The 17,027-nt window shown below is 43.4% G+C and overlaps 4 non-coding genes across 4 annotated transcripts; all 4 read right to left on the bottom strand.

The window, feature by feature from the left end:
* Positions 1–2,280: 2,280 nt before the first annotated feature.
* On the bottom strand, positions 2,281–2,353 carry trnav-aac (transfer RNA valine (anticodon AAC)). The gene has a single exon. It is a non-coding gene; the product is annotated as a tRNA-Val (tRNA).
* A 2,673-nt stretch (positions 2,354–5,026) lies between these two features.
* Positions 5,027–5,099, bottom strand: trnav-cac (transfer RNA valine (anticodon CAC)). Its single transcript has one exon. It is a non-coding gene; the product is annotated as a tRNA-Val (tRNA).
* A 7,009-nt stretch (positions 5,100–12,108) lies between these two features.
* Positions 12,109–12,181, bottom strand: trnav-cac (transfer RNA valine (anticodon CAC)). Its single transcript has one exon. It is a non-coding gene; the product is annotated as a tRNA-Val (tRNA).
* A 2,675-nt stretch (positions 12,182–14,856) lies between these two features.
* Positions 14,857–14,929, bottom strand: trnav-cac (transfer RNA valine (anticodon CAC)). The gene has a single exon. It is a non-coding gene; the product is annotated as a tRNA-Val (tRNA).
* Positions 14,930–17,027: the final 2,098 nt, after the last annotated feature.

Here is a 17,027-nt window from a genome sequence, read left to right as displayed (position 1 = left end):
TTAGTGGCACATTTAATAGTGTGCATGTCAGCAGAATATTGAAAGGGACATGGATTCAGTCGGCACAACGAGAGGCATCTGATTCAGAAGATTCGGGTGCACGAAAATTCGGGTTTAATGACTTTAAAAGCATCATTTTTGTTTTGTGAACATTCGGTCAGAGAAATGTTTGGGAAAATAATTTTTTGCTGAGAAGGGCTCAGCACTTCATCTTCTTTTTGGCTGTTAGGGCCACACTTCTTTTCGATGTTATTATTCCAGAATGCATATTTTCTTTGCTGTTTCACAATAAACAGTCCCTTGCACTACAGTCTATCTCACTGTTTCGAACGTCTCATGTACATGTTACCAGCAATGAACATTTTGAAGCAGACTTCTAAAGCACAGTGTCCAAAATGGTTTATGGATTCAGAGGTAAAGTGCAGAGCACAGATAAGTTATTCAATTAAGGACTCTCCTTCAGTTAACATTTCTTTAGTTGTGCAAATGAAGATCATCAGTCAATTAATGATGTTTTCCCATGAAGGCAGGATAACATTTAATGATTATGCATTTTCTAAGTAAAAGCCCATGTGATTCAGGGCGAAGTGGCAAATTGGATCCAAATTTGGCTCACAGGCAGGAAGCAAAGGGTAATGTTTGATGGGTGTTTTTGTGACTGGAAGGATGTTTCCAGTGGGGTTCCACAGTTTTCAGTGCCAGATCCATTGCTTTTTATGGTATTTATCAATGATCTCAACTTGAAGATAAGTGTTATGATTACGAAGTTTTCAGATGTTATTAAAGTAGGCAGTGTGGTTGATAATGAAGAAGAAAGCTGGAGACTCCAGGAAGATATCAATCAACTGATAAGGGGGTAGAGCAGTGGCAAATTGAATTTAAACCAGAGATGTGAGAGATCGCGCATTTGTGGAGGGCTAACAAGGAAAGGGAATACACATCAACTGGTATGACATTGAGAAGTGTAGAGGAACAAAGGTAACTGGGATTGCTTGTCCACAGATCCCTGAAGGTAGCTGGCCAGTTGGAAAAGTTGGTTAAGAAGTCATATGGAATGGTTGCATTTATTGGCAGAAGCAAGGAAGAGAACAGCAAGTGGGTTATGCTAGAACTGTATAAAATTCTGGTTAGGCCACAGCTGGAGTACTGCGTGCAGTTCTGTTCACCGCATTGATGGAAGAACGTGAATACGCTGGAGAGGGTACAGAGGAGATTTACGTAGATGTTGCCGGGAGTGGAGCAACTTTGCTATGAGGACAGATTGGATAGGATGGGTTTGTTTTCCTTGGAACAGAGGAGGCTGATGGGCGACAGCATTGAGGTGTATAAAAATAGGAGGGGCCTAGATATTGTTGATTAAAAGGGTCTATTTCACATAGTGGAGTGGTCAACAACCAGGCTGCATAATTTAAAAGTAATTAGTGTAAGGGTTAAAGTGGATTTGAAGTGAACATTCTGCATGCAGATGTTTGTGGGGGTCTCAAACTCACTGCCTGAAAGTGTGGTGCAGGCAGAAACCCTCACCACATTTAACCAGTTCTTAGATGTGCACATGAAATGCAATAAGGTGCAGGGGTACACATCTAAAACTGGGTATTTGTTGGCCGGTGCAGATACGATGGGCGTAAATGACTCCTTCCATGCTGTAAACCTCTATGATGAAATAATTATCGGTTAGGATTACTTTCATGATGCAAAACGTGGCAATCAGATAATTAATGCTGTTTCCAGTGAAGAAGTGTTCGTGCAAGCTGGGGCTCGAACTCAGGAAGCTGAGATGAAGCATCTTATGAGGCTGCTGTTCGGAGCACGGGGAGCGTTGTCTGGAACGGTGGCATTTTGCAGCCCAGTGAAGGGCGGTAAACCGCTGTTTGATGCTGCATTCTCCGCTTTCCGCCGGCAGCGGCTGATTGGAGAGTGTGGGAGCGGAAGTTAGGGCTTGTCCCGCCCTCACTCACTCTGGAGCTGAGGAAGAGCGATTAGTCGATGGGTTTGTTTGTGGCTTTAATTTTCTGTTGTGAAGCGTGGTGGCGTGGCAGGATCCTTTAATAATCTCTCACAGCTGACCTGAATGCACAGCTTTGAGATATGGTTTCTCCAGCGTCAGGGCTGGAAACGGGAGGGAGTGAGAGACACTGTGTAGAATTTGAGTGTGAACAGAACTGTAGAGAGAAATCAGCAAATGGAACAGCATCGTGAGACACTGCACTCTGTTAACATTGAACCACTAATCTGAATGATTTAATTTTATCTTAGAATTAATTGAACACGTTTGCATAATGTTTCCGCACGGTTTTGAACCGGGGACCTTTCGCTTGTTAGGCGAACGTGATAACCACTACACTACGGAAACGCTGGTGCAGTAGCATCGTTGGGAACGTAACCAGCGCTTTAACCTCAACAGCTGGACTACACTTCTGGAGCTTGTGTCACGAGAATAGAATAACGGTGCTATATTTAGCAAGGTTGTGAGTGTGGCAGGAATTGATCCCGTGTTTCTCTGCCTTTATACATAGGAACAGGAGTGGCCATTCCTCAGCAAGTGGTTAGAATCTGGAATACACTGCTCTAAAGGGCGGTGGAGTCAGACTCAATCTTATCTTTCAAAACGGAGTTGGATAAGTATCCGAATGAAAAAAATTGCACAGCTGTGGGTAAAAGACAGGGGAGTGAGACTTGTTGAGAGTTGGCATGTGCTCGACGGGCTGCATCCATTCCCTTCTGCTTTGATTCTATAAGTTAGTGGCACATTTAATAGTGTGCATGTCAGCAGAATATTGAAAGGGACATGGATTCAGTCGGCACAACGAGAGGCATCTGATTCAGAAGATTCCGGTGCATGAAAATTCGGGTTTAATGACTTTAAAAGCATCATTTTTCTTTTGTGAAGATTCGGTCAGAGAAATGTTTGAAAAAGAATTTTTTGCTGAAAAGGGCTCAGCACTTCATCTTCTTTTTGGCTGTTAGGGCCACACTTCTTTTCGATGGTATTCTTCCAGAATGTATATTTTCTTTGCTGTTTCACAATAACCAGTCCCTTGCACTGCAGTCTATCTCACTGTTTCCAACGTCTCATATACATGTTACCAGCAATGAACATTTTGAAGCAGACTTCTAAAGCACAGTGTCCAAAATGGTTTATGGATTCAGAGGTAAAGTGCAGAGCACAGATAAGTTATTCAATTAAGGATTCTCCTTCAGTTAACATTTCTTTAGTTGTGCAAGTGAAGATCATCAGTCAATTAATGATGTTTTCCCATGAAGGCAGGATAACATTTAATGATTGTGCATTTTCTAAGTAAAAGCCCATGTGATTCAGGGCGAAGTGGCAAATTGGATCCAAATTTGGCTCAGAGGCAGGAAGCAAAGGGTAATGTTTGATGGGTGTTTTTGTGACTGGAAGGATGTTTCCAGTGGGGTTCCACAGTTTTCAGTGCCAGATCCATTGCTTTTTATGGTATTTATCAATGATCCAAACTTGCATATAGGTGTTATGATTCCGAAGTTTTCAGGTGTTATTAAAATAGGCAGTGTGGTTGATAATGAAGAAGAAAGCTGGAGACTCCAGGAAGATATCAATCAACTGATAAGGGGGTAGAGCAGTGGCAAATTGAATTTAATCCAGAGATGTGAGAGATCGCGCATTTGTGGAGGGCTAACAAGAAAAGGGAATACACATCAACTGGTATGACATTGATAAGTGTAGAGAAACAAAGGTAACTGGGATTGCTTGTCCACAGATCCCTGAAGGTAGCTGACCAGTTGGAAAAGTTGATTAAGAATTCATATGGAATGGTTGCATTTATTGGCAGAAGCAAGGAACAGAACAGCAAGTGGGTTATGCTAGAACTGTATCAAATTCTGGTTAGGCCACAGCTGGAGTTCTGCGTGCAGTTCTGGTCACCGCATTGAAGGAAGAACGTGAATACGCTGGAGAGGGTACAGAGGAGATTTACGTAGATGTTGCCGGGAGTGGAGCAACTTTGCTATGAGGACAGATTGGATAGGATGGGTTTGTTTTCCTTGGAACAGAGGAGGCTGATGGGCGACCGCATTGAGGTGTATAAAAATAGGAGGGGCCTAGATATTGTTGATTAAAAGGGTCTATTTCACATAGTGGAGTGGTCAACAACCAGGCTGCATAATTTAAAAGTAATTAGTGTAAGGGTTAAAGGGGATTTGAAGTGAACATTCTGCATGCAGATGTTTGTGGGGGTCTCAAACTCACTGCCTGAAAGTGTGGTGCAGGCAGAAACCCTCACCACATTTAACCAGTTCTTAGATGTGCACATGAAATGCAATAAGGTGCAGGGGTACACACCTAAAACTGGGCATTTGTTGGCCGGTGCAGATACGATGGGTGTAAATGATTCTTTCCATGGTGTAAACCTCTATGATTATATAATTATCGTTTAGGATTACTTTCATGATGCAAAACGTGGCAATCAGATAATTATGCTGTTTCCAGTGAAGAAGTGTTCGTGCAAGCTGGGGCTCGAACTCAGGAAGCTGAGATGAAGCATCTTATGAGGCTTCTGTTCGGAGCACGGGGAGCGTTGTCTCGAACGGTGGCATTTTGCAGCCCAGTGAAGGGCGGTAAACCGCTGTTTGATGCTGCATTCTCCGCTTTCCGCCGGCAGCGGCTGATTGGAGAGTGTGGGAGCGGAAGTTAGGGCTTGTCCCGCCCTCACTCACTCTGGTGCTGAGGAAGAGCGATTAGTCGATGGGTTTGTTTGTGGCTTTAATTTTCTGTTGTGAAGCGTGGTGGCGTGGCAGGATCCTTTAATAATCTCTCACAGCTGACCTGAATGCACGGAATGTGCAGCTTTGCGATATGGTTTCTCCAGCGTCAGGGCTGGAAACGGGAGGGAGTGAGAGACACTGTGCAGAATTTGAGTGTGAACAGAACTGTGGAGAGAAATCAGCAAATGGAACAGCATCGTGAGACACTGCACTCTGTTAACATTGAACCACCAATATGAATGATTTAATTTTATCTAATCATTAATTGAATACGTTTGCATAATGTTTCCGCCCGTTTTCGAACCGGGGACCTTTCGCGTGTGAGGCGAACGTGATAACCACTACACTACGGAAACGCTGTGGCAGTAACATTGTTGGGAACATAACCAGAGCTTTAACCTCAACAGCTGGACTACACTTCTGGAGCTTGTGTCACGAGAATAGAATGACGGTGCTATATTTAGCAAGGTTGTGAGTGAGGCAGGAATTGATCCCGTGTTTCTCTGCCTTTATGCATAGGAACAGGAGTGGCCATTCCTCAGCAAGTAGTTAGAATCTGGAATACATTGCTCTGAAGGGCGGTGGAGTCAGACTCAATCTTATCTTTCAAAACGGAGTTGGATAAGTATCCGAATGAAAAAAATTGCACAGCTGTGGGTAAATGACAGGGGAGTGAGACTTGTTGAGAGTTGGCATGGGCTCGACGGGCTGCAACCATTCCCTTATTCTTTGATTCTATAAGTTAGTGGCACATTTAATAGTGTGCATGTCAGCAGAATATTGAAAGGGACATGGATTCAGTCGGCACAACGAGAGGCATCTGATTCAGAAGATTCGGGTGCACGAAAATTCGGGTTTAATGACTTTAAAAGCATCATTTTTCTTTTGTGAAGATTCGGTCAGGGAAAAGATTGGGAAAATAATTTTTTGCTGAAAAGGGCTCAGCACTTCATCTTCTTTTTGGCTGTTAGGGTCACACTTCTTTTCGATGGTATTCTTCCAGAATGTATATTTTCTTTGCTGTTTCACAATAACCAGTCCCTTGCACTACAGTCTATCTCACTGTTTCCAACGTCTCATGTACATGTTACCAGCAATGAACATTTTGAAGCAGACTTCTAAAGCACAGTGTCCAAAATGGTTTATGGATTCAGAGGTAAAGTGCAGAGCACAGATAAGTTATTCAATTAAGGACTCTCTTTGAGTTAACATTTCTTTAGTTGTGCAAATGAAGATCATCAGTCAATTAATGATGTTTTCTCATGAAGGCAGGATAACATTTAATGATTATGCATTATCTAAGTAAAAGCCCATGTGATTCAGGGCGAAGTGGCACATTGGATCCAAATTTGGCTCAGAGGCAGGAAGCAAAGGGTAATGTTTGATGGGTGTTTTTGTGACTGGAAGGATGTTTCCAGTGGGGTTCCGCAGTTTTCAGTGCCAGATCCATTGCTTTTTATGGTATTTATCAATGATCTAAACTTGAATATAGGTGTTATGATGACGAAGTTTTCAGGTGTTATTATAATAGGCAGTGGGTTGATAATGAAGAAGAAAGCTGGAGACTCCAGGAAGATATCAATCAACTGATAAGTGGGTAGAGCAGTGGCAAATGGAATTTAATCCAGAGATGTGAGAGATCGCGCATTTGTGGAGGGCTAACAAGGAAAGGGAATACACATCAACTGGTATGACATTGAGAAGTGTAGAGGAACAAAGGTAACTGGGATTGCTTGTGCACAGATCCCTGAAGGTAGCTGGTCAGTTGGAAAAGTTGGTTAAGAAGTCATATGGAATGGTTGCATTTATTGGCAGAAGCAAGGAACAGAACAGCAAGTGGGTTTTGCTAGAACTGTATAAAATTCTGGTTAGGCCACAGCTGGAGTACTGCGTGCAGTTCTAGTCACCGCATTGAAGGAAGGACGTGAATACGCTGGAGAGGGTACAGAGGAGATTTACGTAGATGTTGCCGGGAGAGGAGCAACTTTGCTATGAGGACAGATTGGATTGGATGGGTTTGTTTTCCTTGGAACAGAGGAGGCTGATGGGCGACAGCATTAAGGTGTAAATAAAAAGGAGGGGCCTAGATATTGTTGATTAAAAGGGTCTATTTCACAGAGTGGAGTGGTCAACAACCAGGCTGCATAATTTAAAAGTAATTAGTGTAAGGGTTAAAGGGGATTTGAAGTGAACATTCTGCATGCAGATGTTTGTGGGGGTCTCAAACTCACTGCTGGAAAGTGTGGTGCAGGCAGAAACCCTCACCACATTTAACAAGTTCTGAGATGTGCACATGAAATGCAATAAGGTGCAGGGGGACACGCCTAAAACTGGACATTTGTTGGCCGGTGCAGATACGATGGGCTTAAATGACTCCTTCCATGCTGTAAACCTCTATGATTATATAATTATCGGTTAGGATTACTTTCATGATGCAAAACGTGGCAATCAGATAATTAATGGTGTTTCCAGTGAAGAAGTGTTCGTGCAAGCTGGGGCTCGAACTCAGGTAGCTGAGATGAAGCATCTTATGAGGCTGCTGTTCGGTGTATGGGTAGCGTTGTCTCGAACGGTGGCATTTTGCAGCCCAGTGAAGGGCGGTAAACCGCTGTTTGATGCTGCATTCTCTGCTTTCCGCCGGCAGCGGCTGATTGGAGAGTGTGGGAGCGGAAGTTAGGGCTTGTCCCGCCCTCACTCACTCTGGAGCTGGGGAAGAGCGATTAGTCGATGGGTTTGTTTGTGGCTTTAATTTTCTGGTGTGAAGCGTGGTGGCGTGGCAGGATCCTTTAATAATCTCTCACAGCTGACCTGAATGCACGGAATGTGCAGCTTTGAGATATGGTTTCTCCAGCGTCAGGGCTGGAAACGGGAGGGAGTGAGAGACACTGTGTTGAATTTTAGTGTGGACAGAACTGCAGAGAGAAGTCAGCAAATGGAACAGCATCGTGAGACACTGCACTCTGTTAATATTGAACCACTAATATGAATGATTTAATTTTATCTAATCATTAATTGAACACGTTTGCATAATGTTACCGCCCGGTTTCCTTTCGCGTGTGAGGCGAACGTGATAACCACTACACTACGGAAACGCTGTGGCAGTAACATTGTTGGGAACATAACCAGAGCTTTAACCTCAACAGCTGGACTACACTTCTGGAGCTTGTGTCACGAGAACAGAATGACGGTGCTATATTTAGCAAGGTTGTGAGTGTGGCAGGAATTGATCCCGTGTTTCTCTGCCTTTATACATAGGAACAGAAGTGGCCATTCCTCAGCAAGTGGTTAGAATCTGGAATACACTGCTCTAAAGGGCGGTGGAGTCAGACTCAATCTTATCTTTTAAAACGGAGTTGGATAAGTATCCGAATGCAAAAAATTGCACAGCTGTGGGTAAATGACAGGGGAGTGAGACTTGTTGAGAGTTGGCATGGGCTCGACGGGCTGCAACCATTCCCTTATTCTTTGATTGTATAAGTTAGTGGCACATTTAATAGTGTGCATGTCAGCAGAATATTGAAAGGGACATGGATTCAGTAGGCACAACGAGAGGCATCTGATTCAGAAGATTCGGGTGCACGAAAATTCGGGTTTAATGACTTTAAAAGCATCATTTTTGTTTTGTGAAGATTCGGTCAGAGAAATGTTTGGGAAAAGAATTTTTTGCTGAAAAGAACTCAGCACTTCATCTTCTTTTTGGCTGTTAGGGTCACACTTCTTTTCGATGGTATTCTTCCAGAATGTATATTTTCTTTGCTGTTTCACAATAATCAGTCCCTTGCACTGCAGTCTATCTCACTGTTTCCAACGTCCCATGTACATGTTACCAGCAATGAACATTTTGAAGCAGGCAGAAACCCTCACCACATTTAACAAGTTCTTAGACGTGCACATGAAATGCAATAAGGTGCAGGGGTACACACCTAAAACTTGGCATTTGTTGGCCGGTGCAGATACGATGGGCTTAAATGACTCCTTCCATGCTGTAAACCTCTATGATTGTATAATTATCGGTTAGGATTACTTTCATAATGCAAAACGTGGCAATCAGATAATTAATGGTGTTTCCAGTGAAGAAGTGTTCGTGCAAGCTGGGGCTCGAACACAGGAAGCTGAGATGAAGCATCTTATGAGGCTACTGTTCGGTGTACGGGGAGCGTTCTATCGAACGGTGGCATTTTGCAGCCCAGTGAAGGGCGGTAAACCGCTGTTTGATGCTGCATTCTCCGCTTTCCGCCGGCAGCGGCTGATTGGAGAGTGTGGGAGCGGAAGTTAGGGCTTGTCCCGCCCTCACTCACTCTGGAGCTGGGGAAGAGCGATTCGTCGATGGGTTTGTTTGTGGCTTCAATTTTCTGTTGTGAAGCGTGGTGGCGTGGCAGGATCCTCTAATAATCTCTCACAGCTGACCTGAATGCACGGAATGTGCAGCTTTGAGATATGGTTTCTCCAGCGTCAGGGCTGGAAACGGGAGGGAGTGAGAGACACTGTGTTGAATTTTAGTGTGGACAGAACTGTAGAGAGAAGTCAGCAAATGGAACAGCATCGTGAGACACTGCACTCTGTTAATATTGAACCACTAATATGAATGATTTAATTTTATCTAATCATTAATTGAACACGTTTGCATAATGTTACCGCCCGGTTTCCTTTCGCGTGTGAGGCGAACATGATAACCACTACACTACGGAAACGCTGTGGCAGTAACATTGTTGGGAACATAACCAGAGCTTTAACCTCAACAGCTGGACTACACTTCTGGAGCTTGTGTCACGAGAACAGAATGACGGTGCGAAATTTCGCAAGGTTGTGAGTGTGGCAGGAATTGATCCCGTGTTTCTCTGTCTTTATACATAGGAACAGAAGTGGCCATTCCTCAGCAAGTGGTTAGAATCTGGAATACACTGCTCTAAAGGGCGGTGGAGTCAGACTCAATCTTATCTTTTAAAACGGAGTTGGATAAGTATCCGAATGCAAAAAATTGCACAGCTGTGGGTAAATGACAGGGGAGTGAGACTTGTTGAGAGTTGGCATGGGCTCGACGGGCTGCAACCATTCCCTTATTCTTTGATTGTATAAGTTAGTGGCACATTTAATAGTGTGCATGTCAGCAGAATATTGAAAGGGACATGGATTCAGTAGGCACAACGAGAGGCATCTGATTCAGAAGATTCGGGTGCACGAAAATTCGGGTTTAATGACTTTAAAAGCATCATTTTTGTTTTGTGAAGATTCGGTCAGAGAAATGTTTGGGAAAAGAATTTTTTGCTGAAAAGGACTCAGCACTTCATCTTCTTTTTGGCTGTTAGGGTCACACTTCTTTTCGATGGTATTCTTCCAGAATGTATATTTTCTTTGCTGTTTCACAATAATCAGTCCCTTGCACTATAGTCTATCTCACTGTTTCCAACTTCCCATGTACATGTTACCAGCAATGAACATTTTGAAGCAGACTTCTGAAGCACAGTGTCCAAAATGGTTTATGGATTCAGAGGTAAAGTGCAGAGCACAGATAAGTTATTCAATTAAGGACTCTCCTTCAGTTAACATTTCTTTAGTTGTGCAAATGAAGATCATCAGTCAATTAAGGATGTTTTCCCATGAAGGCAGGATAACATTTAATGATTATGCATTTTCTAAGTAAAAGCCCATGTGATTCAGGGCGAAGTGGCACATTGGATCCAAATTTGGCTCAGAGGCAGGAAGCAAAGGGTAATGTTTGATGGGTGTTTTTGTGACTGGAAGTATGTTTCCAGTGGGGTTCCGCAGTTTTCAGTGCCAGATCCATTGCTTTTTATGGTATTTATCAATGATCTAAACTTGAATATAGGTGTTATGATGACGAAGTTTTCAGGTGTTATTAAAATAGGCAGTGGGTTGATAATGAAGAAGAAAGCTGGAGACTCCAGGAAGATATCAATCAACTGATAAGGGGGTAGAGCAGTGGCAAATGGAATTTAATCCAGAGATGTGAGAGATTGCGCATTTGTGGAGGGCTAACAAGGAAAGGGAATACACATCAACTGGTATGACATTGAGAAGTGTAGAGGAACAAAGGTAACTGGGATTGCTTGTCCACAGATCCCTGAAGGTAGCTGGAAAGAAGGAAAAGTTGGTTAAGAAGTCATATGGAATGGTTGCATTTATTGGCAGAAGCAAGGAACAGAACAGCAAGTGGGTTATGCTAGAACTGTATAAAATTCTGGTTAGGCCACAGCTGGAGTACTGCGTGCAGTTCTAGTCACCGCATTGAAGGAAGGACGTGAATACGCTGGAGAGGGTACAGAGGAGATTTACGTAGATGTTGCCGGGAGTGGAGCAACTTTGCTATGAGGACAGATTGGATAGGATGGGTTTGTTTTCCTTGGAACAGAGGAGGCTGATGGGCGACAGCATTGAGGTGTATAAAAATAGGAGGGGCCTAGATATTGTTGAGTAAAAGCGTCTATTTCACATAGTGGAGTGGTCAACAACCAGGCTGCATAATTTAAAAGTAATTAGTGTAAGGGTTAAAGGGGATTTGAAGTGAACATTCTGCATGCAGATGTTTGTGGGGGTCTCAAACTCACTGCCTGAAAGTGTGGTGCAGGCAGAAACCCTCACCACATTTAACAAGTTCTGAGATGTGCACATGAAATGCAATAAGGTGCAGGGGGACACACCTAAAACTGGGCATTTGTTGGCCGGTGCAGATACGATGGGCTTAAATGACTCCTTCCATGCTGTAAACCTCTATGATTATATAATTATCGGTAAGGATTACTTTCATGATGCAACACGTGGCAATCAGATAATTAATGGTGTTTCCAGTGAAGAAGTGTTCGTGCAAGCTGGGGCTCGAAGTCAGGAAGCTGAGATGAAGCATCTTATGAGGCTGCTGTTCGGTGTACGGGGAGCGTTGTCTCGAACGGTGGCATTTTGCAGCTCAGTGAAGGGCGGTAAACCGCTGTTTGATGCTGCATTCTCCGCTTTCCGCCGGCAGCGGCTGATTGGAGAGTGTGGGAGCGGAAGTTAGGGCTTGTCCCGCCCTCACTCACTCTGGAGCTGGGGAAGAGCGATTATTCGATGGGTTTGTTTGTGGCTTTAATTTTCTGTTGTGAAGCGTGGTGGCGTGGCAGGATCCTTTAATAATCTCTCACAGCTGACCTGAATGCACGGAATGTACAGCTTTGAGATATGGTTTCTCCAGCGTCAGGGCTGGAAACGGGAGGGAGTGAGAGACACTGTGTAGAATTTGAGTGTGAACAGAACTGCAGAGAGAAATCAGCAAATGGAACAGCATCGTCAGACACTGTACTCTGTTAATATTGAACCACTAATATGAATGATTTAATTTTATACAATCATTAATTGAACACGTTTGCATAATGTTTCCGCCCGGTCTCGAACCGGGGACTTTTCGCGTGTGAGGCAAACGTGATAACCACTACACTACGGAAACGCTGTGGCAGTAACATTGTTGGGAACATAACCAGAGCTTTAACCTCAACAGCTGGACTACACTTCTGGAGCTTGTGTCACGAGAATCGAATGACGGTGCTGTATTAAGCAAGGTTGTGAGTGTGGCAGGCATTGATCACGTGTTTCTCTGCCTTTATACATAGGAACAGGAGTGGCCATTCCTCAGCAAGTAGTTAGAATCTGGAATACATTGCTCTAAAGGGCGGTGGAGTCAGACTCAATCTTATCTTTCAAAACGGAGCTGGATAAGTATCCGAATGAAAAAAATTGCACAGCTGTGTGTAAATGACAGGGGCGTGAGATTTGTTGAGAGTTGGCATGGGCTCGACGGGCTGCATCCATTCCCTTATTCTTTGATTCTATAAGTTAGTGGCACATTTAATAGTGTGCATGTCAGCAGAATATTGAAAGGGACATGGATTCAGTCGGCACAACGAGAGGCATCTGATTCAGAAGATTCGGGTGCACGAAAATTCGGGTTTAATGACTTTAAAAGCATCATTTTTGTTTTGTGAAGATTCGGTCAGAGAAATGTTTGGGAAAAGAATTTTTTGCTGAAAAGGGCTCAGCACTTCATCTTCTTTTTGGCTGTTCGGGTCACACTTCTTTTCGATGGTATTCTTCCAGAATGTATATTTTCTTTGCTGTTTCACAATAACCAGTCCCTTGCACTACAGTCTATCTCACTGTTTCCAACGTCTCATGTACATGTTACCAGCAATGAACATTTTGAAGCAGACTTCTAAAGCACAGTGTCCAAAATGGTTTATGGATTCAGAGGTAAAGTGCAGAGCACAGCTAAGTTATTCAATTAAGGACTCTCCTTCAGTTAACATTTCTTTAGTTGTGCAAATGAAGATCATCAGTCAATTAATGATGTTTTCCCATGAAGGCAGGATAACATTTAATGATTATGCATTTTCTAAGTAAAAGCCCATGTGATTCAGGGCGAAGTGGCATATTGGATCCAAATTTGGCTCAGAGGCAGGAAGCAAAGGGTAATGTTTGATGGGTGTTTTTGTGACTGGAAGTATGTTTCCAGTGGGGTTCCGCAGTTTTCAGTGCCAGATCCATTGCTTTTTATGGTATTTATCAATGATCTAAACTTGAATATAGGTGTTATGATGACGAAGTTTTCAGGTGTTATTAAAATAGGCAGTGGGTTGATAATGAAGAAGAAAGCTGGAGACTCCAGGAAGATATCAATCAACTGATAAGGGGGTAGAGCAGTGGCAAATGGAATTTAATCCAGAGATGTGAGAGATCGCGCATTTGTGGAGGGCTAACAAGGAAAGGGAATACACATCAACTGGTATGACATTGAGAAGTGTAGAGGAACAAAGGTAACTGGGATTGCTTGTCCACAGATCCCTGAAGGTAGCTGGAAAGTTGGAAAAGTTGGTTAAGAAGGTCATATGGAATGGTTGCATTTATTGGCAGAAGCAAGGAACAGAACAGCAAGTGGGTTATGCTAGAACTGTATAAAATTCTGGTTAGGCCACAGCTGGAGTACTGCGTGCAGTTCTAGTCACCGCATTGAAGGAAGGACGTGAATACGCTGGAGAGGGTACAGAGGAGATTTACGTAGATGTTGCCGGGAGTGGAGCAACTTTGCTATGAGGACAGATTGGATAGGATGGGTTTGTTTTCCTTGGAACAGAGGAGCCTGATGGGCGACAGCATTGAGGTGTATAAAAATAGGAGGGGCCTAGATATTGTTGAGTAAAAGGGTCTATTTCACATAGTGGAGTGGTCAACAACCAGGCTGCATAATTTAAAAGTAATTAGTGTAAGGGTTAAAGTGAATTTGAAGTGAACATTCTGCATGCAGATGTTTGTGGGGGTCTCAAACTCACTGCCTGAAAGTGTGGTGCAGGCAGAAACCCTCACCACATTTAACAAGTTCTGAGATGTGCACATGAAATGCAATAAGGTGCAGGGGGACACACCTAAAAGTGGGCATTTGTTGGCCGGTGCAGATACGATGGGCTTAAATGACTCCTTCCATGCTGTAAACCTCTATGATTATATAATTATCGGTAAGGATTACTTTCATGATGCAAAACGTGGCAATCAGATAATTAATGGTGTTTCCAGTGAAGAAGTGTTCGTGCAAGCTGGGGCTCGAACTCAGGAAGCTGAGATGAAGCATCTTATGAGGCTGCTGTTCGGTGTACGGGGAGCGTTGTCTCGAACGGTGGCATTTTGCAGCCCAGTGAAGGGCGGTAAACCGCTGTTTGATGCTGCATTCTCGGCTTTCCGCCGGCAGCGGTTGATTGGAGAGTGTGGGAGCGGAAGTTAGGGCTTGTCCCGCCCTCACTCACTCTGGAGCTGGGGAAGAGCGATTAGTCGATTGGTTTGTTTGTGGCTTTAATTTTCTGTTGTGAAGCGTGGTGGCGTGGCAGGATCCTTTAATAATCTCTCACAGCTGACCTGAATGCACGGAATGTGCAGCTTTGAGATATGGTTTCTCCAGCGTCAGGGCTGGAAACGGGAGGGAGTGAGAGACACTGTGTAGAATTTGAGTGTGAACAGAACTGCAGAGAGAAATCAGAAAATGGACCAGCATCGTGAGACACTGCACTCTGTTAATATTGAACCACAAATATGAATGATTTAATTTTATCTAATCATTAATTGAACACGTTTGCATAATGTTTCCACCCGGTTTCGAACCGGGGATCTTTCGCGTGTGAGGCTAACGTGATAACCACTACACTACGGAAACGCTGTGCCAGTAACATTGTTGGGAATATAACCAGAGCTTTAACCTCAACAGCTGGACTACGCTTCTCGAGCTTGTGCCACGAGAATAGAATGACGGTGCTATATTTAGCATGGTTGTGAGTGAGGCAGGAATTGATCCCGTGTTTCTCTGCCTTTATACATAGGAACAGGAGTGGCCATTCCTCAGCAAGTGGTTAGAATCTGGAATACACTGCTCTAAAGGGCGGTGGAGTCAGACTCAATCTTATCTTTCAAAACGGAGTTGGATCAGTATCCGAATGAAAAAAAGTTGCACAGCTGTGGGTAAATGACAGGGCAGTGAGACTTGTTGAGAGATGGCATGGGCTCGACGGGCTGCAACCATTCCCTTATTCTTTGATTCTATAAGTTAGTGGCACATTTAATAGTGTGCATGTCAGCAGAATATTGAAAGGGACATGGATTCAGTCGGCACAACGAGAGGCATCTGATTCAGAAGATTCGGGTGCACGAAAATTCGGGTTTAATGACTTTAAAAGCATAATTTTTGTTTTGTGAAGATTCGGTCAGAGAAATGTTTGGGAAAAGAAGATTTTCCTGAGAAGGGCTCAGCACTTCATCTTCTTTTTGGCTGTTAGGGCCACACTTCTTTTCGATGTTATTTTTCCAGAATGCATATTTTCTTTGCTGTTTCACAATAAGCCGTCCCTTGCACTACAGTCTATCTCACTGTTTCCAACGTCTCATGTACATGTTACCAGCAATGAACATTTTGAAGCAGACTTCTAAAGCACAGTGTCCAAAATGGTTTATGGATTCAGAGGTAAAGTGCAGAGCACAGATAAGTTATTCAATTAAGGATTCTCCTTCAGTTAACATTTCTTTAGTTGTGCAAATGAAGATCATCAGTCAATTAATGATGTTTTCCCATGAAGGCAGGATAACATTTAATGATTATGCATTTTCTAAGTAAAAGCCCATGTGATTCAGGGCGAAGTGGCAAATTGGATCCAAATTTGGCTCAGAGGCATGAAGCAAAGGGTAATGTTTGATGGGTGTTTTTGTGACTGGAAGGATGTTTCCAGTGGGGTTCCGCAGTTTTCAGTGCCAGATCCATTGCTTTTTATGGTATTTATCAAAGATCTAAACTTGAATATAGGTGTTATGATTACGAAGTTTTCAGGTGTTATTAAAATAGGCAGTGTGGTTGATAATGAAGAAGAAAGCTGGAGACTCCAGGAAGATATCAATCAACTGATAAGGGGGTAGAGCAGTGGCAAATGGAATTTAATCCAGAGATGTGAGAGATCGCGCATTTGTGGAGGGCTAACAAGGAAAGGGAATACACATCAACTGGTATGACATTGAGAAGTGTAGAGGAACAAAGGTAACTGGGATTGCTTATCCACAGATCCCTGAAGGTAGCTGGCCAGTTGGAAAAGTTGGTTAAGAAGTCATATGGAATGGTTGCATTTATTGGCAGAAGCAAGGAAGAGAACAGCAAGTGGGTTATGCTAGAACTGTATAAAATTCTGGTTAGGCCACAGCTGGAGTACTGCGTGCAGTTCTAGTCACCGCATTGAAGGAAGGACGTGAATACGCTGGAGAGGGTACAGAGGAGATTTACGTAGATGTTGCCGGGAGTGGAGCAACTTTGCTATGAGGACAGATTGGATAGGATGGGTTTGTTTTCCTTGGAACAGAGGAGGCTGATGGGCGACAGCATTGAGGTTTATAAAAATAGGAGGGGCCTAGATATTGTCGATTGAAAGGTTCTATTTCACAGAGTGGAGTGGTCAACAACCAGGCTGCATAATTTTAAAGTAATTAGTGTAAGGGTTAAATGGGATTTGAAGTGAACATTCTGCATGCAGATGTTTGTGGGGGTCTCAAACTCACTGCCTGAAAGTGTGGTGCAGGCAGAAACACTCACCACATTTAACAAGTTCTTAGATGTGCACATGAAATGCAATAAGTTGCAGGGGTGCACACCTAAAACTGGGCAATTGTAGGCCGGTGCAGATACGATGGGCTTAAATGACTCTTTCCATGCTGTAAACCTCTATGATAATATAATTATCGGTTACGATTACTTTCATGATGCAAAACGTGGCAATCAG

Source organism: Pristiophorus japonicus, chromosome 3 (genome assembly GCF_044704955.1).
Source record: "Pristiophorus japonicus isolate sPriJap1 chromosome 3, sPriJap1.hap1, whole genome shotgun sequence".
Lineage (NCBI taxonomy): Eukaryota > Metazoa > Chordata > Chondrichthyes > Pristiophoridae > Pristiophorus > Pristiophorus japonicus.
This window is presented reverse-complemented; position numbering and strand designations above follow the sequence as displayed.